The sequence below is a fragment of the Lipophrys pholis genome, assembly GCF_963383615.2.
Source record: "Lipophrys pholis genome assembly, chromosome: 22".
In the NCBI taxonomy this organism is placed as follows: Eukaryota; Metazoa; Chordata; class Actinopteri; order Blenniiformes; family Blenniidae; genus Lipophrys; species Lipophrys pholis.
This window is the reverse complement of record NC_137644.1, coordinates 11139458-11155553: the sequence shown is the minus strand read 5'-3', so window position 1 is coordinate 11155553 and position 16096 is coordinate 11139458. Positions and strand designations below refer to the sequence as shown.

Sequence of the window (16096 nt, the reverse complement as noted above, 5' to 3'; positions counted from 1 at the left end):
ATCTGCCCCAGGTAGGATGGAGCAGTTTAGAGCACAGATGGATGGACAAACTAGTGCAACACTGTGGGTGCTTCCTTCCTTTCTCCTTTTTCCTATCCACTTTTCCTTAACCTCGTGGATGACGTCACGGAGTTAAGGAAAAGTGTTAGGACGCTTCCTAAAGTAAAGGCGATCACGTTGTTGTGACAATCAGACCGCACCTCCACAAGGTGACGTAATAATAATCTGCTGGTGGCGCAGGCTAGTGACGTCTGCCATAGTGAAGAAATGACTAATATCCAAAAATGGACTACAAAAAGCACATTTATAACACTTTCCCTTGTGCCTCTAACCACTGATATGATCTCAAATATCACAAGGTTTGAATTGAAATTAAAAAGGAAAAGAGGCTACCAGGTTACGAGGGACAACATTTCAACTGCTGCCAGGTGAATAAACAACCAATGCAAACTGTGTTACTGTGTTCGTTCTACAACATCCGCACAACATTCATAGTTGGGATAAGAGTTTTGGATTATTTAAAGTTGTTCAAGCCATATCATTGCTTTGGTAATTTAACATGATCTGCATTGAGTCATTGTGAGTTTCCCTGAAAGCTTGGATGAGCGGGTCCCTTTAAATGTTGTTGCCACAAGGAATTGTGGGGCAGCATGATCTCGTCTCCTTTGGCAAAGGATGTATCAGTGTTTCCTCGGCTAAAGGAGGTTATAAAGGAAGCATTGAGCCTCCTTTCCTTAGCTTATTGAGAATTTGAACGTACCTTATCATGGCCGCCACTGAAACACTTTAACTATCCTACTTTCCTATCTACTTTAAGGAAAAGTAGATAGGAAAGGAGATAGGAGGGACTATTCGGATGCACCCTCTGCCTGTCTTTAAGGAGGGAATGTGCTACAGTGTGCAGGTTCATTTTGATTTTGTATCATCCAATACCTTGAGAGTTCGAGTACCTGATGTGATGCAATCGAAAGGACTGATGCTCAGGTGGTTGCCTTTTATTATATTCCACTATTTAAAATTTTAAACTCCATGAGTGCAATAAAACCAAAACCAAAACCTAACAGATCAAAGTATATCTAATATATACCCAGCACAACGGAGAATGTTTTCATTTTGTGAGTTTCTTTGTTATAACTGATCTAATACAGTATCTAAATACGATTACATACTACTATCTAATGCACATGAACTTTGGGATTCTGGCTTTCCTCTTCCACTCTGGTCTAGAAATGTGGACAACCATGAAGGAATTTTACAATTTGTCTTTTAGAGTGCCACACACATACTCTCACCTCACAATGAGAAGTTTCCTGGTTTGAGCCCAGGTTAGGTTTGGGGGCCTTGCTGTGGAGTTTCAATTTTTTTTTTCGTTTGCATGTGGGTTTTTTTTCCTACAGTCCAAAAACTTACTAACTGGATATTATCAGTAGCCCATGGGTGTGTGTCCATGGATGGATCGATATTTCACAGCAGTTTTGTGAGCTGCATATTGCTCGTCTTCCATGACCAAAGCAAACCCCACTTCAAGTACAATACAATTTCTGCCAGACAGGACAAAAGTTCCAGATCCCACTGAGCTGTTATATTTCATTACTCCATAAGTCTCACAAACACACTTTGATAGCGAGACAAGAGAGGGATGTGAGCCGGCGAGCCGCCACATGTTGGGAGGGTTTGTTTACAGCTCCCTGTCTTGTACCAGATCAACACCCCCGTTAAAGCACTGACACTCAAACATGAAGCCTTCTCACCTGAGCCCTCATCTGCCATTTGTGTGTACAGAGAGAGAGAGAGAGAGGAAGGGGGGGGGGGGGGGGGGGGGGGGGGGGGTAGTGAGCATGTAGCTCATCAGTCGCATTGGGAAAATACCATTCAGAGACTGACAGATGTCTTTCTCCGTCTGACTCTTACCTGGATCTAACAATGCGTCTCGCTCTGTGGGCCTCGGGACATGTATGCACTCTCTCCAGCACGGCAACATAACAACATACTTGTCCGTGTGCATTTCTGTGTACAGTACATGTTTGTGTTTTCATCGTCGTCTAAAGCGCAGCGGAAACCAATCCCTGATGCTGTGGACCGATAACAATATCCACCGCTGCCAAGCGCCTACAATAACAAATGCGGGGCAGCGGCAACTGATACCGTATGACTGTATAAATACCAGACGTACTTCACATTCAGCGCGGATACAGTGTCGCTCAGCATTGACTGCAATTGGCCCTTTAAATAAAGCGAGCCCAGAAAGTGCACTGAACTCTGAATGTGAAAACGCACCAAAACATAACTGCCTGATATTGCAATCCACAGCTGTGAGTGTACGTCTGAAACAATAGCAGGTGGGTTTTTTTGCACCATTTCTCCTGTGCTACATATGTTTAAGTGAGACAAACCATGGCTTTCGCTCACACGAACTGGTTCTCTGCTTTGTTTAAACACTAAAGAAAGAGATCCGAGTCACACAGGATCACTGCCTCTGTACCAGCGAGACACGATGGAGTCTCTACAGAGCTTAACAACCTACACTTTTACACTTTTGCAGCAGCAGTCTCCTCCGATTCCTTAAATCATCAATGAGGAGAGAAAGCTGAAAAGTTTGTCTCGAAACTCTTAATGAACTAACAACAAAGCTGGAGGAAGTTCCTGTTCTCAAAGTACGCACGCACTCACACACTCACACACACCAGCCATAAAGATAGACATTAGCTGGCGGGACGCTGAGGCGTGTAAGGCTTGTTAGAAAGGAAACGGAGCACACAAATAAAGGGGGTGAGCTGGACTGAGGGCTTATTATAAAGAGAGAGTCAACACAAGTGAAGAACCTCGCTTTTCCTAAAAAGGGATCCTGGCCTAAAGGTTGAAAGAGGATTTCTGAATTTTTGGTGTAAGTGCAGAAATGTTACAACCTTGCAAGCATTGTCTTGTAAATAAAGAGTGGATTTCACAGTGTGCCGTATAAATGCTTACTCTGTCAATACTAAACCAGATGACTCCAGCTTTTAATGGGTCCATATGTAGCTATATTAAACTTGACAAGCCACTCTGCAGTTTAAATGTCAGGCAGTATATAGGCATGACACTGAAATATAAATCTGAACCCGAACTGCTGCACCAGAGTAAAAGTCAGAGGACAACCGAAGACTCTAGAAAGCCATCTGCTGGATAAAGCTTTAGCTTCTTTAGTTGCAATGAGAAAATTATAACACTAATTACAGTACTAAAAGGAACAAATATCGCAGTAAACTAAAAGCACAATATAAGTTAAACACGGGCAGAAAAATGAGTGTAACCAAGCAAATGGAAAAAAGACACATTTCAGATTTAGGAATAAAGTCTCTTGATGTTTAAAGACTTTGTGACGTCAGATATATTCCTATTAAAACTGCATGTAGCAGGTCCTTTGTAGCAGGGAATGACTTAAAAATGCAAAAAAAAGTTGATCTCAAAGTATCGTCATTTAGATATCAAAAAAGTTAGACTTAAGATGTAAGTTGCATTTACTTAAATTAGATCATTTAGATTCGCGTGACAGCAAAAGAAATAACCATAATTGTTGTTTTTGTGCCATCAAAGACGTTTTCAGAAGTTTCCATGAGGTGAAGAATTGAATTAGTAATCTGAGTTCAGTTAAATGGTCACCACAGCTTTCACACCAGATGTCCTTCCTGTCGCCACTGGGAATCAAACCCGAGCTCACCCAATGTGCCATCACTGAACACAGAAATGTAATCTCACTCTCGATAAAAGTTTGTCACCAACTCGTCGTGAACACCCAGAAAATGCAGACGAAGCACCAAACAAGCTCACCCAACGCCACTGCATATAAATATCGAGATAAGCACATCTTTCCACGTCACTCTCTCACTCTCTCTCCCTCTCCTCCGCTCATCCACTCCTGCTTCTGGAGAGGCAGGGTCGTGATTGGCGGAATAAAAGCCTCCCTCAATCCAATCCCTAATCCCCAGCGGGCTTTAAAACATATGAATGGAGGAGGACCGGCGGCAGCTCTCTCGCACAAGTCTTATGAGCGTTATTCTCTCTGTGCTGTAGGAATCAGAAGCAGCAGAGAGGAGCCGGGGAGGAAACAGAGAAAAGCCAGTCATCCACGGCTGTCTCCCCGGCTCCGGACGGCGGCTGGAAACCTCGTTTGCCTCCGCTTCTACAACTTGTGTGCAGTGGGAGGTATTTCTGCCTCTGTAATCACTCACCGGATGCTGCGTTGCTGAGAGGTCTGTCTTTCCTGTGAACAAGTCTCGGCTGGTGTCTCTCGCAAAGGAAAAAAAAAGAAGAAAAAAAAAAGGCAGAGAGGTGATGGAGGTCGGGGAGGCTGCTGCTGCTGCTGCCGCCGCTGCTGGTGATGGTGGTTTGGGTGCTCACATTGATTTGTGTCACTTCTCTGTCTCTCTCTCGCCACTCCACCTCTTTCCCACTCTCTCTCTTCACTTCACTTCACATTACACACACATGCGTGCACATGCACACACACACACACGCACACACACAAACATGCACACCAAGATTTGGGCAAATTACACAAAGCTGAGGCACCAAGGGGAGGAGACGTCAATTTGTTTCCTGTCCAGAGTAGGCACTGCCACCCAGCCACAACAGCCACCAACAGTGCAGCAGACAACCCAGAAACTCTTTCCTCTCCAGAATATTTATCAACTTCAAGCACACAGTATAACAAAAGGCTACATCAACATGGCTCAAAAGCATTTTCCTTACCTATTACCACCATGTAACAGCCCCAGATACCCTTTGCCAGAGCGAAGCCCTGCAGCCATATTGATCAGACTCTGTTTGGTCTGAAAACACAGCGGGTGCGCTGTGTGCTGAGGCTGCAACTGCCGACTGTCAAGAAGAATAACTTCTAATGTGACAGCATCAGAAGTTGTTATGCATGTCAGCTCCACACAAAGCTTTATTATCCAGTTAACAAAGCTGCTACAGCAAGCCAAGTTCCTGCTGGCTGCAGTGGCTGGCTCCACTGAGCGATCAGCTTTTCTTTTTGGTGGTTTTACAGAGCTGCATCCCTCAAAGGAAGAAATAACCACGTGTGAGAGGGTGGTACAGACAAATCAAACACTACAAAATGTACATTTATCTAATTTTTCAAGTATATTTGCTGAGCTTTTAATCAAAGTCTTCTATGAGCTCATATAGGGTTATTAGACACGGAACCATCGTAACAAAGAGGATTGCATAAGAAATGCACAGTATACACAATGAATGATGAAGGAACGATCTCAAAAGGTTCAATGTACATGAAAACGATGCAGTGTTTATGGTGGATATCATGAATTCTGTTTTGAGCGGCCTATTGTATATAAACTTGGCTGAATCAAGCTTATATAAGATATGATAAAAGATGTTTTCTGACAGGAGACTACATGCAGAAAGTCATTCTGCTCATGTGTAGCCACTGAAGTGCATGTTAAGGATTCTTTCTTGCATGTGTTGTGTTTTGTAGTGTCTTTGATTCACTGGTCGCTTTCATGATACATTTTTATTTAAAAAATTCATGTTCCTTTCAAGCTCACTGTGATACACTTACTTGAAACTACAAAAGCAGTTTACTGAGGTCGACACACCACAGAATAAGTGCTGGTAGCCACTTAAGTAAGGCCCCGTTCAAGTGACAATGTTTTAAAGTGAAAACGCATTGTTTTTGCTTTTTTGGTACAGGAGAGTTTCATTCAGTTTACAGGGCAAAGTTTGTCCAGAATCGACAGAAATGCTGAAGACAATGTAGTTCTCATGTTGGGCCACTGTTGGTGTTTTTTGTAATGGAGGCACACACACACACACACATGCACGCGGAGAATAATACACTATAAACATTAGTAATTGCGAGTACATGGATACTCAACCTATGAAACTACCAAGTCCCAGGAGAATATGGGCTGGGAGTCATGACACTCTGGAGGCCGCCATTGTTGTTATTGTCCATCTACTCGTGCACACGCAGAAGAACTATTTACCACAGCCTTGTTGCGTTGGCGCAGTCGTTGCTTCTCAGAAAAGTTGTGTTTCCCTCGTCTACACAGAGATGGAATCGGAATGTCACATGAGTTACATGAATCCTCATGTATTCTTGTTGGTATAGCACAGCTTGTTCAAGAACAAGGCAAGATTATAGTCCAAAATTAAATCTATTACCCACAGATGTTAATAAATGCTGGTGTGCATTAATGTGCACTGTCCTCTCCAAACAAACTAATAAAGAAAGAAAGATAACATCCTTCTCAGTGAGTAAACTATTCTCATTGACTCCCATTCAAACTGTTTGTGATGCGTCTTCTGTTAAGATGCAAAATTCTATGCGTGTTCTGGTGCCCAGAGGGAGAAAATACACGCTTCAATGCAGAGGAATATTCTACCTACCACCAATAATAAAAATGGAAATGAACCAATATTGCTGTTAATCATCGACATATACCAGCCTTTAAAAATAAAATCTTACATAACATGCATTATGTCATCATATGGACTATATAGGAAAAATAAATCGCTCCTTGTGTTTTTTTTATTATTTAATAAAATAATGTGAATCATGATCCAAATGTGGCATTTAAAGAGGTGAATTATGTAAAAGGAATGAGTATTTGATATATGAGTTGGACTGAGCAGAAAAAATAAAAAACAATGACTTGGTTTGTGCATTTGTTTACATATAGGGTCTTAATTGGGAATGTTCCAATATAATTGACTTAGCACAGAAATTAACTATGTAAGTGAAGAAAAGTGAAGTAAAGGGTGAAAATTTTACAAATAATTTGTATTTTGTATTTCTTGAAAAAAGTATCTAAAAATTAGATAGCAACTGATTTTTTTTTTTACATACAAGTAGAGGATGTGCTTTCGTTGTGCTTAATGACACTAATGAATTTTGTATTTCCTACATTACACAAGGTGCAAGAAAATTCTAAATAGTTGCTCAGTTTTCTAACAAAGTCCAGCGACGTCACTCTCCAACTTAGTCAGGCTAAGTTCATATAGGGACTCGTTTCATGATAAAGTAGGCTTCAAGGCAACAACCCAAACCATGATGCTCCCTCCACCATACTTCAGGACATGGAGAGTGACAGTGATGGTTCACAAACGTTTCCACAACATTTCCAGGACTAATTTGTGTCCTCAAACTCTGCTGCAGCTCCCTTTACTAAATCTGTGATAGAAACTGCAAATTTAAGATTAAACAGGTCAAATAATGTTCAAGAAAATTATTGAAAGTGCATCATGTCTTACAATTGTTGTCATTGTTTTCAACAGTCAGTATTTTCAATCTAAGTTCTAAAAATCGTTTCTCGATGCAGAAATAGCTTTTAAAAATACAGACAGAAAAAACTAAACGCTAAACATCAACATTCGCTTTGCAAATTCAAACTGGACTCACAGAGCAATAAAACAACTGTGGACAGAGTCCATCCCCACTCTGTATTAGATTAAATCAAGTATTTCCATCAATACCAAACAGAACACCTCGCTAAACGAGAACATCCCCGACCAGAATCCAGTCCTGCGAGTGGTAAAAGTTCTTCTTAGATTATTAAATGAGTTTATTTGGTGTGTGTGCGTGTTTTTTTTTCCTGCTGCTGAATTAGTTTCAATCAGGAGAGATACACTTTGTCCCTCTTGGTGTAAAAATGATCAAGAAGTCGGGAGGTCGCATCGGCCAGAAGGGGGATATAACTCAACACCTGCTCTCCTCAATGCCCCGACCCCCTTCGTCCAGCGTGTTTCTAATGTCTCCCAAGTTTCATATTCAAGATTGTCAGAAAAACAATTAATTACAATCAGGTTTGTTAGAGAAGGGAATCATTCAAACCACATCCGTCATGAGTTCCCTATAACCACTTCCCCAAACTCCCACCTTTGGTAACAATTTCCTGTGTATTTTAGGTGCAACAGTGCCGATCCACATTGTTATCGGACGTTTTTGACACACATTGATTTAAATGAGGTATTTTGAACCAGGCAGACATTTAAAACACATGTCTTGGTTGTCTATTTTTCAGCGTTAAACCCTGATATGGACTTTGCTTTCAGCAGCCCAGAACACCCTAAAAGACAGATGGAAGGAGTTTTTTGTACATGTCCGCCCCATGTGTATATGTGTGATCTACACTTTTGGAGAAAAAACCTTGTCAAATCAATAATTATTTTTTTTTACCTTGCAGTTTTAATGGAGAAAAAACTTTTTCATTCAGTGAATGAGAATCACTTGTATATTAGTGAAAACAAACGTGCTTATGCTACGGTTAAAGTGAGTCTGTATCAATAGATAGTGCTTTTAGTTCTCTTTTGCCTCATAATGGGCACCAGCGGCAGACCATTGTTTACCAAGCTCTTTATTTACTACAGCATCACTCAACCTTATAAAATGATTCACCCGATGCTTCACTCACTGTACCTCTCTCTCTCTCTCTCTCTCTCTCTCTCTCCACCCCCCTCGTTATTTCCCTCTCTGTCCATGTATGCTTACTTGTTTTCTAATGTGCATTTCGCTGCCCACTGTACCTTGTAAATGCCACATTATCCCTGTGCAGAGGAGAAAAAGGGCTCAGGGGCAATCAGGGAAAGCGCGGGGGCCGAGCGGATGCGCTTCAAAGGCTGTCAAAACTATATTATATGGTTGATCCCTGTCCAATTCACTTTCACAGTTCAATAGTTGCTGTATGTTAAAGCTCGGAAAACAAAGACATTCACTGGCGTCTCCTCGCGCTGAAGGTAGCTCACATAAGAGGCTTTGTCATCGTGTGTGTGTGTGTGTGTGTGTGTGTGTGTGTGTGTGTGTGTGTGTGTGTGTGTGTGTGTGTGTGTGTGTGTGGGTGGGTGTGTGTTGAAGAGGCGGATGGGGTGGCGGTCAAACAAGGGAAAGTCTAAATAGAGTGACCGCATAGGTCAGGTTTGACACACTTTATTATTCATTCACTGTCTGTCCTCAGCTGTGCTTAGCTCATCACACACACACACACACACACACACACACACACACACACACACACACACACACACACTCACACACACACACACACACACACACACACACACACAAAACTTCCCCTAGGTGCGGCTTTTACTGCACATATGTGCCTGGACGATGCACAAATGTCAAGAGCAATAACTGGGATGTCACTCCAAACCCAGCCGCCCCTCTTCAGTGTTTAGCAGCTAAGGTAGCTCAGGGAATAGTCTCTCTCTCTCTCTCTCTGTCTCGTTCTCTCTATGTGCCTCTACACATGTGAATGACCTGTAATTTATTTATTTTTTATTTTTTTTATTCAATTCGGTTCAGTTTGAGTCAATTCAGTTTACTTTAACTCAGTTACGCACTGCCACAAAAGCCCCAGAGAGAAGGGTAAACTGAAGACCATGCTCCCTGGTACAAGGCTGTTCAGCACTAACCTGAATCAGCTTTTCCTATTTACTTTCATTTGTCTTCATCTGATTATCGGGAAAGGTTGAGGGGAATGTTTGACATTGCCAAATCAGTATGAATATTAATGATTTTGTCTATTTCAAGAGAAAAAAATGAAAATCTGGAAGTTTCCACTTATATAGTGGGCTTCGTTATCTTGCTATATAAATAGAAAAGAATGAGTAACACATAATAATCTTCCCCTAGTTACATCATTTCAAGGCAAAGCAATACTAAACCAACATGTCTGAAGAAGATGAGGTATATCAAAAAGCTGTTAACTTTCCCTTTCGAAAAAAAAAAAAGATCACTGCGATTCTCCTGCTGTGCAGCTCATTGAGGTTTCCTATATCTCATGATTACATGTGACCACTAAAGAGAAATAATCTAATTGTTCCCTCTATGTTACTGCTGCAGGGTTTTGAAGTGAAGAGTTTAGATTAATGAAGAGTCTATTCACAGGTTCCCCTCAAAGATTCCTTTATCATTTGGTACTAATCTGTGGGAAAATTGATGCAAATGATATGGCTGTATAAGTTTAGAATTAAATAATATTCATCATAGATTTTGTTTTTCAGTCATTCCTCTTTGGTCTCATGAGACGAGGCTCACCCCAGAAAGGTGCTTTGCTGGACTATGAGCTCTTTCATATTTCTAAAATCCTGTTCCTCGAACTCAAATTCTGAACAGCCTCTGCCTGTTCATAGAGATTTTTTTTTTTTTTTTTTTTTTTTTAAAGAAATCATTGCTAAATTAATTTATTTGCAAGACTTCCTTTGGTTTATTTGCTTGGGAAACTTTCCAAAACCAGTGTTGATCTATTTAATTTAAATCTGGCACCAGAAAAACCCTAATTTGTGTAAAGCTGCTTCCCATCAAGATCTGGTGCGGCCCTCTCTGTCTTCAGCATTCCTCATCAAGTTATAGTTTTAATGCCTATCGTCAAGAGTGTGTGTTTGCATGTGTGTGCGTGACCTTGTGTTAATCTTCAGTCACATATAAAGATTATGATGTGGTTTCCGGGTTTTGGCTGTGTATCAGCCAATAATGTAATAATTATAGACATTTCGAATGGAATGAAGTCAATAACGTATCTTGCAAAAGAATTAATGAAATGGTAAAAGATGGTTTACAACCATGACGGTTCCTCAACAAATGAATATGTGGACTATTCCACTATACCTACTTTTTCATGAGCAAACTACAGAAAACGTGCAAAAAAAAAATGCTAAAATTACTACATCATTAGCAGGTATTACGTGATTGGATATTATTACATAAATCGGTTGTTATCAGGTGAAAACGGGGTTTGACCTTAACTTGATGTCAGCATGAAGTGCTCAGGAAACCAATGTATCAGTGGGAAGTTCCCCAAAAATAGTGTTTTAGTGTCATTATGGACCCCACACGTATTCATTAATATAATGGAAAGCAACACACTCGTGTCATGGAGAACTGTTAAGGAGCTTTAAGGTGCCCACAAGTGAAGGTTTGCTTTGGGATTAGAGTCAGGAAAATAGTAGTTCCTTTTAGTTTAGTTTGTTCATTTTAGAGTAAGTCAGAGGGAAATGAATGTAATGCAACGTCCTCGAAAGACATGAAAAGACAACTTGTGATTATTTGTTGTTATTGGTCTCCAGCAGTTTGTCGTCTTTTTCCTCCACCACAAAGACGTCTTTGACCTCTTCCGCCTTTTGCACGAGTTCTTTTACGATCCCATAAAACTTTTTTCAGCTCTGGTCAGATGCATGGCGAAATCTATTCCTTCGACTTGTGCATCTTATCACAAGTCGTATTCCTATTAGAGGGCAAAAGAATGTTGTGAATATTGAGTGTCATGGGGTTGATTCATGATTTTCTCTGGCAAATATTTGAACTACAATTGGCTTCTGAATCAGGTCTTTGATATTATTAGCAAGAACAAAAGACACACACTCCCATACTGAGCATGCATTACTCTCTGCCTGGAGCTGCTTTGAGTCGCTTGTAGCGCAGCTACCTTCTCGGGATTTGGCAGCTCGTGCCAGACCCCTGGGGCCCGAAGCTTAAGAGTCTGGCCAAATGACACCCTGCTGAGGCAACAAGGATGGGTCTTCGCCCCACACTCCAGCACGACGGGGCCTCTCCAAACCAGCTAATTTTTTTTTTTTTTTTTGAAGACCAATTTAATGATTCTAGGTGGCTTTTTTAAAAAAAAAACACAAATCAATCCTTGGTGCCTTAAAAAAAATATAGCAACTGCAGTTTAAAGAAGAAAACATTCCTCTTCTGAAGTCATCGCAGCTCCGCTTCGAGATTAAAATGCTTTTGTCTCGTTTGAAGTTCCAATCACTGCAACCATTTTCTTTAACACGAGTATCAGCATTTCAAAACAGAAGAGTTTCCAGTTTTAAAGAGAAACCACCAGTAAATCACATCTCTGAAGAGAACTGCAACATGAACTGCGAGGGGATCAAGTGTGTCGGTTCAAGTGGAGGCGGAGAAATTATTTTGGCGCAATATCTTGATAAATGTCTTCAACACTATCCTGTTGATATGATTAAAAAAAAAATGAAAATCTGCTGCCATTGTTTCAGTAATAACGAGCAATTCAGTAAATGAAAAGATAAAATGTGTATGTATAGTCACTTCTATGTCACTCATTTAGCTTCTTTTCACGACACATTTACAATATATTTCATGAAATATGTTGAAAGTCTTACCTCTCCTCATGTGAAGTCTCTCTGATGATCCCTGCTCACAAAGCTCAGGCTCATCCACCCTCTAGTGACGGCAAACCGTCATTACATTTCCAACCACAGCCGGCTCCACTTCTTTGGGAAGCAGCTCTCTCTTTCTGCTATTCTTACACGTAATAACAACGGCAAACATGTCACGACGCATCCATCCGTGCTATTCCCAGCCTGAGAAGTGACAGAGAAATGCAGGAAGTCGTTGGAACATAAACAAGGCGCAATGGAGGAAGCATGGGGTCAAGGCGACGCTTCCTGTTTCAAAACCACCTCGGTGTGCCTGCAAGCAGACACCAGGCAGCCCTCAGACGGTGGAGGAGCACTTCTCTAATTAGACGTATTAAAAGATAGACCCATAAAAATAAAAAAAAACTTGCTTATGCTTGCAGTTTTATATCAACTAATAACAAAAATTGTGGAAGCAGATTTGCACAAGAGTCTACAAGCTTACCTCATTTTTCATTTATATGCAGTCCTTTGAATACAGCTTTGTCTAAACTGTTAAAAAATAGTGTATTACTTACCAGTGCAATGCTTTACACTCACATTAAGTTGCGATTTGAATTTCAAAACGCCAATACTCTATGGCTGTAGAATTCGATCACCGCGATGAATGACTCCGCCATGGATAGACTGAGAGAATGATGACGCTGGGATTTTAGTGGGCCGTTTCATCTCTTCGCTCAGGATGATGTGATATGTGTAGTTAACGTTCACGCAGTTTAAACTGTGAACTCACACAATGGTGGAAATGTGATGCATCAACATCGTCACGCTAAAGACTCACGTCTCCAGTTTCCAGATGCTTCCTAAACAGACGAATGGGAATATGCATAGACACTGCTTTTACATAAAACCAGATAAATCATGTTACCGTAATTTGATATATGTCACATACGGTTAACTCACATATGCATGTAGGGTGGAATTTGCTTCGGGGGGAATGGGTGATAGATCCTACATAGTAAAATAGAGCTGTCACCTTTCAACGTATATTGAGTGAAACTCGTGCAATTAACTCTAAACTCACATCAAGCAGAGCGTTTCATTTGAATGGCAATTATGCAGCATTTCCGTATCCCCCTTAAAGGTTACCCCATAAACTGGTGGCTTTTATTTTGAAAGTAGAAGTTGTAGTTCGTGAAATGTTTTACGTTTTCTTCAAATCATCATTAGTTCATCCACCCATCAATCCCCCCCATACCCTAGACCCCTGACTACATTCATCAAGAACATCCCCCGTTTCTGTTTTCAGATTTAAAAAACATATTTCCTTTCATTCAGTTTTTACTCACTGTGTGTGGGGTTTTTTTTTTCCCACGTTTGATTAGTTTATTTTTGATATCAGTGGTGTTTAATTAGTATTTTCTGCAAATGAATCGGATAATGTAAACTGATGATACGTGAATTTAATCTAAAACCTGTTCAAAGTCATTCAGGGGTTATGAAAACCACCATTGTCAGATGTCCAGTTTGGATTTGATTCATTTGCCGGCCCGGACAAAAAAACGGCAGCATCTGGCCGGCATTATTACAGCATATCATAATGAACTCATAATCTGGTATTATTGAAGCATTTGGTATTATTCTCAAACTCAATTACGGTAATAGGACGGTAATGATTTCAAAAGGTTTACAGGCAGGATGTAACTCTCCCTGCTCTCGTTCCCACACACCAACAGATTACCTTGAGAATTGGGAAGAATCACCTCCGTTTAGATTGTTACACGCTCCCCTGAATAACCTATTTCAGAATGTGCTCACTCAGTTCTTGTGTTTCATTCTGCTTTGCTGTGGTTCCAGCGCCGCTGCCCACACGCCGCTTTTTGGACGGTAACGCTCGCTATATTCCACTCAAAATGTCTTATCAACACTTCAGAGAAGATGCAGTGTATCAGAATTTAAGGGAAGACATATGGTTTACATGAGAATAATCTCAGTAGACTTAGTGCAGTGTGTACACAGCAGCATCTGTATCTTAATAGTCTATCAAGAGTGGCGCAGGGAGAATATGAAAGCTCTCAGGGATTTGGGAGAAAGGATATGATTGCATTTATGTCCCATCAAGCAGCTTGCTGGATCCAGGGGAATGCCTAATATATGTCTGTATTTGGTCGCCAGCTTACATCTGTCTGCTTATGGATTTATGACTTCCAAACTATTTTTGAAGGAAAAAAAAAAAAAGAAAAAAAAAAAAAAACTGCCTCTCGACAGAGCCAGTGACTAATAACTAAAGCCGACAGGGATGGCAGGCAAACACACACATACGCACACACTCGGATAGACGTAACGACAAGGCTCGGCGACAAGGAACAAAGGAGCCGAAATCTGACACATTCTCTCTGACAGTAGGATAAAACTCACTCACCCCTCGAGCCACGCTTGCACACGCGCTGCACACACATGCACCATTTACTTCTCGCTCCGTCACGCAGAGTTTTTGGTCGCAAACATGCACCTCAATGTTTTCACGTGTACAAAAACAGCCTTGTCCGCGCATTAAAACTTCTAAATCGTATTTATAGGAAACATAACAGCGTCTGGGTTCAACTGCAGGACAATTCCTGCACAATTCATGAATCGCCTTTCGTCACGGGTTTGGATCTATCTATATGAACGTGTGTTGTAGCGGTAAGCGCTCTCTTTTCACTGCAAGAGATCCCCGGTTCGAATCCTCTCCCCGTGCAGTTTGCATGTTCTCCCAGTGCATGCATGGGTTTTCTTCTTTTTCTGCCTGTGACTGTGGATTATTGTCTCTATGGTCTTTTCCCTGTGATGGAGTTTCCCCACAATTAGAAGTTAGTCCAGATGCATGGATGAATCAGGTTTGGTCAACTTGTATGATGATTGAACAGACATATTTGAACTTGAACCGTTGATTGTTTTCCTCAGTAAACAACACTTGAGTCATAACGTGTTTATGGCAAACGTCTCGTACTGGATGCCAAACCCATTATAGCTCAGTGGTCACAAACAGCACAGTTTTATCCAGGAAAATAGAGCCGTAATAACTTTGAAATTTAAACTTGAAAGTTTTTCTTTGTTGTGGTGCAGAGTATACATGATGACAATGTCCATGTCGTTTCAAAAAACAAAGGATTACCACTGAAAATGATGATAATCTCAGCATAAAGACAATTTCAATGAAACCTTCTGGTGTGAAATACAGTGAATGATCCAAAATACTTCTCGTGTTTGGCTTTGAGGACTAATATTAGTTTGTTCGCAAAGGGGTAGCCAACTTTCATCGCTGCATCATCAATATCTCAGCTCGGGTCTCAGTGTTCTGTTGTGTTGATTACTCTTAAAAAATGTCATGTTTGCTTTGAAATGTCTATAATTTGCTTTGTGGCTTGACTGGATTGGAGCCTCTTGCCGGTTTGGGCCCACAGGGCTTATGTTTGACACCCCTGGTCTAGTACTATCTATTACTACTTACTTTCTACAAAACGCTTTTCATCCTACTGATTTGAAGAGGCGTCAGCAGTGAGTCTTATTAAAACATATTTGTGGTTTTGATGGGGGCCAACATGAAGTTGGGCTTATAAAACTAAAAGAGCATTTGGCACAGTTCTGTCTCCAGACCATTTTTTAGGCCCTGTTTACACGACAACGAATGAATACCAGTGTATCTTTTTTTTTTTTTTTTTACCAATTAGGTCACGTGGAATGTTGTTGTGCCTTGGGAAGCACCAGATTCATCTGTTAAACTGTTTTCTAATGGAGGTAAAAATAATCTTAAATAAAAACATGTTAGGTGACGACTGCGGGGACGCTGAGATACGCAACCTTTTTCAATCGATAAACAGTGAGCAGCTTTAACGTTCACATCTACAGCTCACTCGAACCACGTTCAGAAGAGTGCAGGTAGCATGCTGATATCTGGACAGACACACACACACACACACACACACACACACACACACACACACACACACAC

The 16096-nt window shown here is 40.9% G+C and overlaps 1 protein-coding gene across 1 annotated transcript in view; it reads right to left on the bottom strand.

Moving 5' to 3' along the window:
* The window catches only part of sox5 (SRY-box transcription factor 5), a 259914-nt gene extending 247480 nt beyond the window's left edge, over positions 1–12434 (bottom strand). The window contains exon 1 of the mRNA XM_080491527.1: positions 12127–12434. The gene's annotated coding sequence lies outside the window, so the exon portion shown is untranslated. The remainder of the gene's footprint in view (positions 1–12126) is intronic.
* Between the last annotated feature and the right edge of the window lie 3662 nt (positions 12435–16096).